This window comes from Triticum aestivum, chromosome 4D (assembly GCF_018294505.1).
Source record: "Triticum aestivum cultivar Chinese Spring chromosome 4D, IWGSC CS RefSeq v2.1, whole genome shotgun sequence".
NCBI classification, from domain to species: Eukaryota; Viridiplantae; Streptophyta; class Magnoliopsida; order Poales; family Poaceae; genus Triticum; species Triticum aestivum.
This window is the reverse complement of record NC_057805.1, coordinates 200393878-200408000: the sequence shown is the minus strand read 5'-3', so window position 1 is coordinate 200408000 and position 14123 is coordinate 200393878.

Here is a 14123-nt window from a genome sequence, read left to right as displayed (position 1 = left end):
TCGGGGCTGAGGGTATGTACCAGTAGCTATGTGTTTGATCTCTCTCTCTCTCGTGTTCTTGATTTGGCACGATCTTGATGTATCGCGAGCTTTTCTATTATAGTTGGATCTTATGTTGCTTTCCCCCTCTACTCTCTTGTAATGGATTGAGTTTTCCCTTTGAAGTCATCTTATCGGATTGAGTCTTTAATGATTTGAGAACACTTGATGTATGTCTTGCCGTGCGTATCTGTGGTGACAATGGGATATCACGTGATTCACTTGATGTATGTTTTGGTGATCAACTTGCGGGTTCCGCCCATGAACCTATGCATAGGGGTTGGCACACGTTTTCATCGTGATTCTCCGGTAGAAACTTTGGGGCACTCTTTGAGGTTCTATGTGTTGGTTGAATAGATGAATCTGAGATTGTGTGATGCATATCATATAATCATACCCACGGATACTTGAGGTGACATTGGAGTATCTAGGTGGCATTAGAGTTTTGGTTGATTTGTGTCTTAAGGTGTTATTCTAGTACGAACTCTAGGGTTGTTTGTGACACTTATAGGAATAGCCCAATGGATTGATTGGAAAGAATAACTTTGAGGTGGTTTCGTACCCTACCATAATCTCTTCCTTTGTTCTCCGCTATTAGTAACTTTGGAGTGACTCTTTGTTGCATGTTGAGGAATAGTTATGTGATCCAATTATGTTATTATTGTTCAGAAAACTTGCACTAGTGAAAGTATGAACCCTAGGCCTTGTTTCAACGCATTGCAATACCGTTTACGCTCACTTTTATTACTTGCTACCTTGCTGTTTTTATATTTTCAGATTACAAAAACCTATATCTACCATCCATATTGCACTTGTATCATCTTCTCTTCGCCGAACTAGTGCACCTATACAATTTACCATTGTATTGGGTGTGTTGGGTACACAAGAGACTCTTTGCTATTTGGTTGCAGGGTTGTTTGAGAGAGACCATCTTCAACCTACGCCTCCCACGGATTGATAAACCTTAGGTCATCCACTTGAGGGAAATTTGCTACTGTCCTACAAACCTCTGCACTTGGAGGCCCAACAACGTCTACAAGAAGAAGGTTGCATAGTAGACATCACCATGCTAAATTTTGGAATTATTACATATTCGTTTGGCCTTTTTATACATTAATTGAATTTCTGCGCATTTAATGTGCATAATTCAAATTTGAACTACAAGCACATGCTCTAGTGCACCAAAGTTGTTTGAAAAATCACATGTGTGTCCTTGGGTGAATTTCTAGGTCCCATGCAAGTGATATGGGAGTGAAATTCAAACATCTGGGCATCGTCGCTCGGCCGGAAAGATTGAGAAACTTGGGTTTTTAATTCTTGTAATTCCAGAACACGCCTGAAAATCATGAAACTTGGCATGGTGTCATGACATGGCACCAACATGCTGCGGTAATTTCTTTGGCCGAATTGGAACAAGCTTTGGTGTAAGCTTCTTGCAAACCGGAGCTTCCCTCAAGAAGGCTCGTGGTTCCGAGAAGGAATGTGTGACCTCCGTGTGCGAAACGACATACGTACACTGCCTTCTCCCGCCTTAATTTTTTTACACAGGCAAATTAGACCAAATAGAAGTACCGTGCTAAATTTTGGAATTTTTACGTGTTCGTTTGGCCTTTTTTATACATTCATTGAGTTTCTACGCATTTAATGTGCATAATTCAAATTTTAACTACAAGCACGTGCTCCGGTGCACCAAAGTTTTTTGAAAATCACATGTGTGTCCTTGGATGAATTTCTAGGTCCCATGCAAGAGATATGGGAGTGAAGCCAGAAGAGCAGCGCGTCTATCCTGAGATTTCGTGTCTAGCTTGCTTGCTCACTTCCTATAACGGCAATCAAAGAAAATCTCGTTCTGATCCATACAAACAACTGGGCATCTTGGCTCGGCCGGAAAGATTGAGAAATTGGTTTTTTAATTCATGTAATTCCAAAACACGCCTGAAAATCATGAAACTTGGCATGGTGTCATGACATGGCACCAACATGTTGCGGGAATTCCTTTGGCCGAATTGGGTCAAGCTTTGGTGTAAGCTTCTTGCGAACCAGAGCTTCCCTCAAGAAGTCTCATGGTTCCAAGAGGGAACGTGTCACCTCCATGTAGGCAACGACATACATACACTGCCTTCTCCCGCATTAATTTTTTACACAGGCAGATTAGACCAAATAGAAGTACCGTGCTATTTTTTATCAAATTTGAACTACAAGCACGGGCTCCAGTGCAAGAAAGTTGTTTGAAAAATCACATATGTGTCCTTGGGTGAATTTCTAGGTCCCGTGCAAGAGATGGGAGTGAAATTCAAACATTTGGGTATCGTGGCTCGGCCGAAAATATTGAGAAACTTGGTTTTTTAATTCCTGTAATTCCAAAACACGCCTGAAAATTATGAAACTTGGCATGGTGTCATGACATGGCACCGACATGCTGCGGTAATTTCTATGGCCGAGTTGGGTCAAGCTTTGGTGTAAGCTTCTTGTGAACCGGAGCTTCCCTCAAGAAGGCTCGTGGTTCCGAGAGGGAACGTGTCACCTCCGTGTGCGAAACGACATACGTACACTGCCTTCTCCCGCATTAATTTTTTACACAGGCAGATTAGACCAAATAGAGAGTATCGTGCTAAAATTTGGAATTATTCCGGGTTCGTTTGGCCTATTTTATAAATTAATTGAGTTTCTGGGCATTTAATGTGCATAATTCAAATTTGAACTACAAGCACAGGCTCCAGTGCACCAAAGTTGTTTGAAAAATTACATTTGTGTCCTTGGGTGAATTTCTAGGTCCCATGCAAGAGATGGGAGTGAAATTCAAACATCTGGGCGTCGTGGCTCGGCCGGAAAGATTGAGAAACTTGGGTTTTTAATTACTGTAATTCCAGAACACGCCTGAAAATCATGAAACTTGGCATGGTGTCATGACATGGCACCAACATGCTGCGGTAATTTCTTTGGCCGAATTGGAACAAGCTTTGGTGTAAGCTTCTTGCAAACCGGAGCTTCCCTCAAGAAGGCTCGTGGTTCCGAGAGGGAATGTGTGACCTCCGTGTGCGAAACGACATACGTACACTGCCTTCTCCCGCCTTAATTTTTTTACACAGGCAAATTAGACCAAATAGAAGGACCGTGCTAAATTTTGGAATTTTTATGTGTTCGTTTGGCCTTTTTTATACATTAATTGAGTTTCTACGCATTTAATGTGCATAATTCAAATCTTAACTACAAGCACGTGCTCCGGTGCACCAAAGTTGTTTGAAAAATCACATGTGTGTCCTTGGATGAATTTCTAGGTCCCATGCAAGAGATATGGGAGAGAAGCTAGAAGAGCAGCGCGTCTATCCTGAGTTTTCGTGTCTAGCTTGCTTGCTCACTTCCTATAACGGCAATCAAAGAAAATCTCGTTCTGATCCATACAAACAACTGGGCATCTTGGCTCGGCCGGAAAGATTGAGAAATTGGTTTTTTAATTCATGTAATTCCAAAACACGCCTGAAAATCATGAAACTTGGCATGGTGTCATGACATGGCACCAACATGTTGCGGGAATTCCTTTGGCCGAATTGGGTCAAGCTTTGGTGTAAGCTTCTTGCGAACCGGAGCTTCCCTCAAGAAGGCTCATGGTTCCAAGAGGGAACGTGTCACCTCCATGTAGGCAACGACATACGTACACTACCTTCTCCCGCATTAATTTTTTACACAGGCAGATTAGACCAAATAGAAGTACCGTGCTATTTTTTATCAAATTTGAACTACAAGCACGGGCTCCAGTACAAGAAAGTTGTTTCAAAAATCACATATGTGTCCTTGGGTGAATTTCTAGGTCCCGTGCAAGAGATGGGAGTGAAATTCAAACATTTGGGTATCGTGGCTCGGCCGAAAAGATTGAGAAGCTTGGTTTTTTAATTCCTGTAATTCCAAAACACGCCTGAAAATTATGAAACTTGGCATGGTGTCATGACATGGCACCGACATGCTGCGGTAATTTCTATGGCCGAGTTGGGTCAAGCTTTGGTGTAAGCTTCTTGTGAGCCGGAGCTTCCCTCAAGAAGGCTCGTGGTTCCGAGAGGGAACGTGTCACCTCCGTGTGCGGAACGACATACGTACACTGCCTTCTCCCGCATTAATTTTTTTACACAGGCAGATTAGACCAAATAGAGAGTATCGTGCTAAAATTTGGAATTATTCCGGGTTCGTTTGGCCTATTTTATAAATTAATTGAGTTTCTGGGCATTTAATGTGCATAATTCAAATTTGAACTACAAGCACAGGCTCCAGTGCACCAAAGTTGTTTGAAAAATTACATTTATGTCCTTGGGTGAATTTCTAGGTCCCATGCAAGAGATGGGAGTGAAATTCAAACATCTGGGCGTCGTGGCTCGGCCGGAAAGATTGAGAAACTTGGTTCTTTAATTACTATAATTCCAAATCATGCCTGAAAATCATGAAACTTGGCATGGTGTCATGACATGGCACCAACATGTTGCAGTAATTTCTTTGGCCGAATTAGGAAAACCTTTGGTGTAAGCTTCTTGCAAACCGGATCTTCCGTCAAGAAGGCTCGTGGTTCCGAGAGGGAACGTGTCACCTCAGTGTGCGAAACGACATACGTACACTGCCTTCTCCCGCCTTAATTTTTTTACACAGGCGTATTAGACCAAATAGAAGTACCGTGCTAAATTTTGAAATTATTCCGTGTTCGTTTGGCCTTTTTTTATACATTAATTGAGTTTCTGCGCATTTAATGTGCATAATTCAAATTTGAACTACAAGCATAGGCTCCAGTGCACCAAAGTTGTTTGAAAAATCAAATGTGTGTCCTTGGATGAATTTCTATGTCCCTCGCAAGAGATATGGGGAGTGAAATTCAAACATCTGGGCATCGTGGCTCAGCCGGATAGATTGAGAAACTTGGATTTTAATTCCTGTAATTCCAACACACGCCTGAAAATCATGAAACTTGGAATGGTGTCATGACATGGCACCGACATGCTGCAGTAATTTCTTTGGCCGAATTGGGACAATCTTTGGTGTAAGCTTCTTACAAACCGAAGCTTCCCTCAAGAAGGCTCGTGGTTCCGAGAGGGAAAGTGTCACCTCCGTGTGGGACACGACATACTTACACTGGCTTCTCCCGCCTTAAATTTTTTACACTGGAAGATTAGACCAAATAGAAGTATCGTGCTAAATTTTGGAATTATTCCTTGTTCGTTTAGCCTTTTTATACATTAATTGAGTGTCTGGGCATTTAATGTGTATAATTCAATTTGAAATACCTGCACAGGCTCCAGTGCACCAAAGTTGTTTGAAAAATAACATGTGTGTCCTTGGGTGAATTTCTAGGTCCCATGCAAGAGATGGGAGTGAAATTCAAACACCTGGGCATCGTGGCTCGGCTGGAAAGATTGAGAGACTTGGTTTTTTAATTCCTGTATTTCCAAATCTTGCCTGCACATCATGAAACTTGGCATGGTGTCATGTCCTGGCACCAACATGCTGTGGTAATTTCCTTGGCCGAATTGGGACAAGCTTTGGTGGACGCTTCTTGCAAACCGGAGCTTCCCTCAAGAAGGCTCGTGGTTCCGAGAGGGAACGTGTCACCTCCATGTGCGAAACGATATACGTACACTGCCTTCTCCCGCCTTAATTTTTTTACACTGGCAGATCAGACAAAATAGAAGTACCGTGCTAAATTTTGGAATTATTCCGGGTTCGTTTGGCCTTTTTATACATTAATTGAATTTCTGCGCATTTAATGTGCATAATTCAAATTTGAACTACAAGCACAGGGTCCAGTGTACCAAAGTTGTTTGAAAAATTACATGTGTGACCTTGGGTGAATTTCTATGTCCCATGCAAGAGATGGGAATAAAATTCAAATATCTGGGCGTCGTGGCTCGGCCGGAAAGATTGAGAAACTTGGTTTTTTAATTCCTGTAATTCCAAAACACGCCTGAAAATCATGAAACTTGGCATGGTGTCATGACATGGCACCAACATGCTGCGGTAATTTCTTTGGCCGAATTGGGACAAGCTTTGTTGTAAGCTTCTTGCAAACTAGAGCTTCCCACAAGAAGGCTCGTGGTTCCGAGAGGGAACGTGTCACCTCCGTGTGCGAAACAACAAACGTACACTTCCTTCTCCCGCATTAGTTTTTTTACACAGGCATATTAGACCAAATAGAAGTATCTTGCTAAATTTTTGAATTATTCCGGGTTCGTTTGGCCTTTTTTATACATTAATTAAGTTTCTGGGCATGTAACGCGCATAATTAAAATTTGAAGTACAAGCACAGGCTCCAGTGCACCAAAGTTGTTTGAAAAATTACATGTGTGTCCTTGGGTGAATTTTTAGGTCCCATGCAAGAGATGGGAGTGAAATTAAAACACCTGGGCGTTGTGGCTCGGCCGGAAAGATTGAGAGACTTGGTTTTTTAATTCTTGTAATTCCCAAACACGCGTGAAAATCATGAAGATTGGCATCGTGTCATGACATGGCACCAACATGTTGCGGTAATTTCTTTGGCCGAATTGGGACAAGCATTGGTGTAAGCTTCTTGCAAACCGGAGCTTCCCTGAAGAAGGCTCGTGGTTCTGAGAGGGAACGTGTCACCTCCGTGCTCGAAACGACATACGTACACTGCCTTCCCCCGCATTAATCTTTTTACACAGGCAGATTACCTAATAGAAGTACCATGCTAAATTTTGGAACTATTACGTGTTCGTTGGCTTTTTTATACATTAATTGAGTTTCTGCGCATTTAATGTGCATAATTGAAATTTGAACTACAAGCACGTGCTCCAGTTCACCAAAGTTGTTTGAAAAATCATGTGTGTGTCCTTGGGTGAATTTCTAGGTCCCATGCAAGAGATATGGGGAGTGAAATTCAAACATCTGGGCATCGTGGCTCAGCCGGAAAGATTGAGAAACTTGGTTTTTAATTCCTGTAATTCCAAAAACTTGCCTGCACATCATGAAACTTGGCATGGTGTCATGTCCTGGCACCAACATGCTGTGGTAATTTCCTTGGCCGAATTGGGACAAGCTTTGGTGGAAGCTTCTTGCAAACCGGAGCTTCCCTCAAGAAGGCTCGTGGTTCCGAGAGGGAACGTGTCACCTCCATGTGCGAAACGATATACGTACACTGCCTTCTCCCGCCTTAATTTTTTTACACAGGCAGATCAGACAAAATAGAAGTACCGTGCTAAATTTTGGAATTATTCCAGGTTCGTTTGGCCTTTTTTATACATTAATTGAGTTTCTACGCATTTAATGTGCATAATTCAAATTTGAACTACAAGCACAGGGTCCAGTGTACCAAAGTTGTTTGAAAAAGTACATGTGTGTCCTTGGGTGAATTTCTATGTGCCATGCAAGAGATGGGAACAAAATTCAAATATCTGGGCGTCGTGGCTCGGCCAGAAAGATTGATAAACTTGGTTTTTTAATTCCTGTAATTCCAAAACACGCCTGAAAATCATGAAACTTGGCATGGTGTCATGACATGGCACCAACATGCTGCGGTAATTTCTTTGGCCGAATTGGGACAAGCTTTGTTGTAAGCTTCTTGCAAACTAGAGCATCCCACAAGAAGGCTCGTGGTTCCGAGAGGGAACGTGTCACCTCCGTGTGCGAAACAACATACGTACACTTCCTTCTCCCGCATTAGTTTTTTTACACAGGCATATTAGACCAAATAGAAGTTTCTTGCTAAATTTTGAAATTATTCCGGGTTCGTTTGGCCTTTTTTATACATTAATTAAGTTTCTGGGCATTTAATGCGCATAATTAAAATTTGAACTACAAGCACAGGCTCCAGTGCACCAAAGTTGTTTGAAAAATTACATGTGTGTCCTTGGGTGAATTTCTAGGTCCCATGCAAGAGATGGGAGTGAAATTAAAACACCTGGGCGTTGTGGCTCAACCGGAAAGATTGAGAGACTTGGTTTTTTAATTCTTGTAATTCCCAAACACGCCTGAAAATCATGAAACTTGGCATGGTGTCATGACATGGCACCAACATGTTGCGGTAATTTCTTTGGCCGAATTGGGACAAGCATTTGGTGTAAGCTTCTTCCAAACCGGAGCTTCCCTGAAGAAGGCTCGTGGTTCTAAGAGGGTACGTGTCACCTCCGTGTTCGAAACACCATACGTACACTGCCTTCTCCCGCATTAATTTTTTTACACAGGCAGATTAGACCTAATAGAAGTACCATGCTAAATTTTGGAACTATTACGTGTTCGTTGGCCTTTTTATACATTAATTGAGTTTCTGCGCATTTAATGTGCATAATTGAAATTTGAACAACAAGCACGTGCTCCAGTTCACCAAAGTTGTTTGAAAAATCATGTGTGTGTCCTTGGGTGAATTTCTAGGTCCCATGCAACAGATATGGGGAGTGAAATTCAAACATCTGGGCATCGTGGCTCAGCCGGAAAGATTGAGAAACTTGGTTTTTAATTCCTGTAATTCCAACACACGCCTGAAAATCATGAAACTTGGAATGGTGTCATGACATGGCACCAACATGCTGCGGTACTTTCCTTGGCCGAATTGGGACAAGCTTTGTCGTAGGCTACTTGCAAACTGCAGCTTCCCTCAAGAAGGCTCGTGCTTCCGAGAGGGAACGTGTCACCTCCGTGTGCGAAACGACATACGTACACTGGCTTCTCCCCCTTTGGTTTTTTTACACAGGCAGATTAGACCAAATAGAAGTATCTTGCTAAATTTTTGAATTATTCCGGGTTTGTTTGGCCTTTCTTATACATTAATTAAGTTTCTGGGCATTTAATGTGCATAATTCAAATTTGAACTACCTGCACAGGCTCCAGTGCAACAAAGTTGTTTGAAAAATTACATGTGTGTCCTTGAGTGAATTTCTAGGTCCCATGCAAGAGATGGGAGTGAAATTAAAACACCTGGGCGTTGTGGCTCGGCCGGAAAGATTAAGAGACTTGGTTTTTTAATTCTTGTAATTCCCAAACACGCCTGAAAATCATAAAACTTGGCATCGTGTCATGACATGGCACCAACATGTTGCGGTAATTTCTTTGGCCGAATTGGGACAAGCATTGGTGTAAGCTTCTTGCAAACCGGAGCTTCCCTGAAGAAGGCTCGTGGTTCTGAGAAGGAACGTGTCACCTCCGTGTTCGAAACGACATACGTACACTGCCTTCTCCCGCATTAATTTTTTTACACAGGCAGATTAGACCTAATAGAAGTACCATGCTAATTTTTGGAACTATTACGTGTTCGTTGGCCTTTTTATACTTTCATTGAGTTTCTGCGCATTTAATGTGCATAATTCAAATTTGAACTACAAGCACATGCTCCAGTGCACCAAAGTTGTTTGAAAAATCACATGTGTGTCCTTGGGTGAATTTCTAGGTCCCATGCAAGTGATATGGGGGTGAAATTCAAACATTTGGGCACTGTGGCTCGGCCGGAAAGATTGAGAAACTTGGGTTTTTAATTCCTGTAATTCCAGAACACGCCTGAAAATCATGAAACTTGGCATGGTGTCATGACATGGCACCAACATGCTGCCGTAATTTCTTTCGCCGAATTGGAACAAGCTTTGGTGTAAGCTTCTTGCAAACCGGGGCTTCCCTAAAGAAGGCTCATGGTTCCGAGAGGGAATGTGTGACCTCCGTGTGCGAAACGACATACGTACACTGCCTTCTCCCGCCTTAATTTTTTTACACAGGCAAATTAGACCAAATAGAAGTACCGTGCTAAATTTTGGAATTTTTACGTGTTCGTTTGGCCTTTTTTATACATTAATTGAGTTTCTGTGCATTTAATGTGCATAATTCAAATTTTAACTACAAGCATCTGCTCCGGTGCACCAAAGTTGTTTGAAAAATCACATGTGTGTCCTTGGAAGAATTTCTAGGTCCCATGCAAGAGATATGGGAGTGAAATTCAAACAACTGGGCATCTTGGCTCGGCCGGAAAGATTGAGAAATTGGTTTTTTAATTCCTGTAATTCCAAAACACGCCTGAAAATCATGAAACTTGGCATGGTGTCATGACATGGCACCGACATGATGCGGTAATTTCTATGGCCGAGTTGGGTCAAGCTTTGGTGTAAGCTTCTTGTGAACCGGAGCTTCCCTCAAGAAGGCTCGTGGTTCCGAGAGGGAACGTGTCACCTCCGTGTGCGAAACGACATACGTACACTGGCTTCTCCCCCATTAGTTTTTTTACACAGGCAGATTAGACCAAATAGAAGTATCTTGCTAAATTTTTGAATTATTCCGGGTTTGTTTGGCCTTTCTTATACATTAATTAAGTTCCTGGGCATTTAATGTGCATAATTCAAATTTGAACTACCTGCACAGGCTCCAGTGCACCAAAGTTGTTTGAAAAATTACATGTGTGTCCTTGGGTGAATTTCTAGGTCCCATGCAAGAGATGGGAGTGAAATTAAAACACCTGGGCGTTGTGGCTTGGCCGGAAAGATTGAGAGACTTGGTTTTTCAATTCTTGTAATTCCCAAACACGCCTGAAAATCATAAAACTTGGCATCGTGTCATGACATGGCACCAACATGTTGCGGTAATTTCTTTGGCCGAATTGGGACAAGCATTGGTGTAAGCTTCTTGCAAACCGGAGCTTCCCTGAAGAAGGCTCATGGTTCTGAGAGGGAACGTGTCACCTCCGTGTTCGAAACGACATACGTACACTGCCTTCTCCCACATTAATTTTTTTACACAGGCAGATTAGACCTAATAGAAGTACCATGCTAATTTTTGGAACTATTACGTGTTCGTTGGCCTTTTTATACTTTCATTGAGTTTCTGCGCATTTAATGTGCATAATTGAAATTTGAACAACAAGCACGTGCTCCAGTTCACCAAAGTTGTTTGAAAAATCATGTGTGTGTCCTTGGGTGAATTTCTAGGTCCCATGCAAGAGATATGGGGAGTGAAATTCAAACATCTTGGCATCGTGGCTCAGCCGGAAAGATTGAGAAACTTGGTTTTTAATTCCTGTAATTCCAACACACGCCTGAAAATCATGAAACTTGGAATGGTGCCATGACATGGCACCAACATGCTGCGGTACTTTCCTTGGCCGAATTGGGACAAGCTTTGTTGTAAGCTTCTTGCAAACTGGAGCTTACCTCAAGAAGGCTCGTGCTTCCGAGAGGGAACGTGTCACCTCCGTGTGCGAAACGACATACGTACACTGGCTTCTCCCCCATTAGTTTTTTTACACAGGCAGATTAGACCAAATAGAAGTATCTTGCTAAATTTTGGAATTATTCCGGGTTTGTTTGGCCTTTCTTATACATTAATTAAGTTTCTAGGCATTTAATGTGCATAATTCAAATTTTAACTACCTGCACAGGCTCCAGTGCACCAAAGTTGTTTGAAAAATTACATGTGTGTCCTTGGGTGAATTTCTAGGTCCCATGCAAGAGATGGGAGTGAAATTCAAACACCTGGGCGTCGTGGCTTGGCCGAAAAGATGGAGAGACTTGGTTTTTTAATTCTTGTAATTCCAAATCTTGCCTGAACATCATGATACTTGGCATGGTATCATGTCATGGCACCAACATGTTGTGGTAATTTCCTTGGCCGAATTGGGACAAGCTTTGGTGTAAGCTTCTTGCAAACCGGATCTTCCCTCAAGAAGGCTCGTGGTTCCGAGAGGGAACGTGTCACCTCCATGTGCGAAACAACATACATACACTACCTTCTCCCGCCTTAATTTTTTTACACAGGCAGATTAGACCAAATAGAAGTACCTTGCTAAATTTTGGAATTATTACATGTTCGTTTGGCCTTTTTTATACATTAATTGAGTTTCTGCGCATTTAATGTGCATAATTCAAATTTGAACTACAAGCACGTGCTCCAATGCATAAAAGTTGTTTGAAAAATCACATGTGTGTCCTTGGGTGAATTTCTAGGTGGCACGCAAGAGATATGGGAGTGAAATTCAAACATCTAGGAGTCGTGGCTCAGCCGGAAAGATTGAGAAACTTGGTTTTTTAATTCCTGTAATTCCAAAACACGCCTGAAAATCATGAAACTTGGAATGGTGTCATGACATGGCACCAACATGCTGCGGTAATTTCTTTGGCCGAATTGGGACCAGCTTTGTTGTAAGCTTCTTGCTAACCAGAGCTTCCCTCAAGAAGGCTCGTGGCTCCGAGAGGGAACGTGTCACCTCCGTGTGCGAAACGACATACGTACACTGCCTTCTCCCGCCTTAGTTTTTTTACACAAGCAGATTAGACCTAGTAGAAGTACCGTGCTAAATTTTGGAATTATTACGTGTTTGTTTGGCCTTTTTTATACATGAATTGAGTTTCTGCGCATTTAATGTGCATAATTCAAATTTGAACTACAAGCACGTGCTCTAGTGCACATTTTTTTTTTGAAAATTCACATGTGTGTCCTTGGTGGAATTTCTAGGTCCCATGCAAGAGATGTGGGAGTGAAATTCAAACATCTGGGGGTCGTGGCTCAGCCGGAAAGATTGAGAAACTTGGTTTTTTAATTCCTCTAATTCCAAAACAGGCCTGAAAATCATGAAACTTAGAATGGTGTCATGACATGGCACCAACATGCTGCGGTAATTTCTTTGGCCGAATTGGGACAAGCTTTGTTGTTAGCTTCTTGCAAACCGGAGCTTCCCTCAAGAAGGCTCGTGGTTCCAAGAGGGAACGTGTTACCTCCGTGTGCGAAACGACATACGTACACTGCCTTCTCCCACCTTAATTTTTTTACATAGGAAGATTAGACCAAATAGAGGTACTGTGCTAACTTTTGGAATTATTCCGGGTTGGTTTGGCCTTTTTATACATTAATTAAGTTTCTGGGCAGTTAATGTGCATAATTCAAATTTAACTACAAGCACAGGCTCCAGTGCACCACAGTTGTTTGAAAAATTACATGTGTGTCCTTGGGTGAATTTATAGGTCCCATGCAAGACAAGGGAGTGAAATTCAAACACCTGGGCATCGTGGCTCGGCCGGAAAGATTGAGAAACTTGGTTTTTTAATTCCTGTAATTCTAAAACACGCCCGAAAATGATGAAACTTGGCATGGTGTCATGACATGGCACCAACTTGCTGCGGTAATTTATTTGGCCGAATTGGGACAAGCTTTGGTGTAAGCTTCTTGCAAACCGGAGCTTCCCTCAAGAAGGCTCATGGTTCGGAGAGCGAGCGTGTCACCTCCGTATGCAAAACGACATACGTACACTGCCTTCTCCCGCCTTAATTTTCTTACACAGGCAGATTAGACCAAATAGAAGTACGGTGCTAAATTTTGGAATTAATACGTGTTCGTTCGGGCTTTTTTTATACATTAATTGAGTTTCTGCGCATTGAATGTGCATAATTCAAATTTGAACTACAAGCACATGCTCCAGTGCACCAAAGTTGTTTGAAAACTCACATGTGTGTCCTTGGGTGAATTTCTAGGTCCGATGCAAGTGATATGGGAGTGAAATTCAAACATTTGGGCATCGTGGCTCGGCCGGAAAGATTTAGAAACTTGGGTTTTTAATTCCTGTAATTCCAGAACACGCCTGAAAATCATGAAACTTGGCATGGTGTCATGACATGGCACCAACATGCTGCGGTAATTTCTTTGGCCGAATTGGAACAAGCTTTGGTGTAAGCTTCTTGCAAACCGGGGCTTCCCTAAAGAAGGCTCGTGGTTCCGAGAGGGAATGTGTGACCTCCGTGTGCGAAACGACATACGTACACTGCCTTCTCCCGCCTTAATTTTTTTACACAGGCAAATTAGACCAAATAGAAGTACCGTGCTAAATTTTGGAATTTTTACGTGTTCGTTTGGCCTTTTTTATACATTAATTGAGTTTCTACGCATTTAATGTGCATAATTCAAATTTTAACTACAAGCACGTGCTCCAGTGCACCAAAGTTGTTTGAAAAATCACATGTGTGTCCTTGGATGAATTTCTAGGTCCCATGCAAAAGATATGGGAGTGAAATTCAAACAACTGGGCATCTTGGCTCGGCCGGAAAGAATGAGAAATTGGTTTTTTAATTCCTGTAATTCCAAAAGACGCCTGAAAATCATGAAACCTGGCATGGTGTCATGACATGGCACCA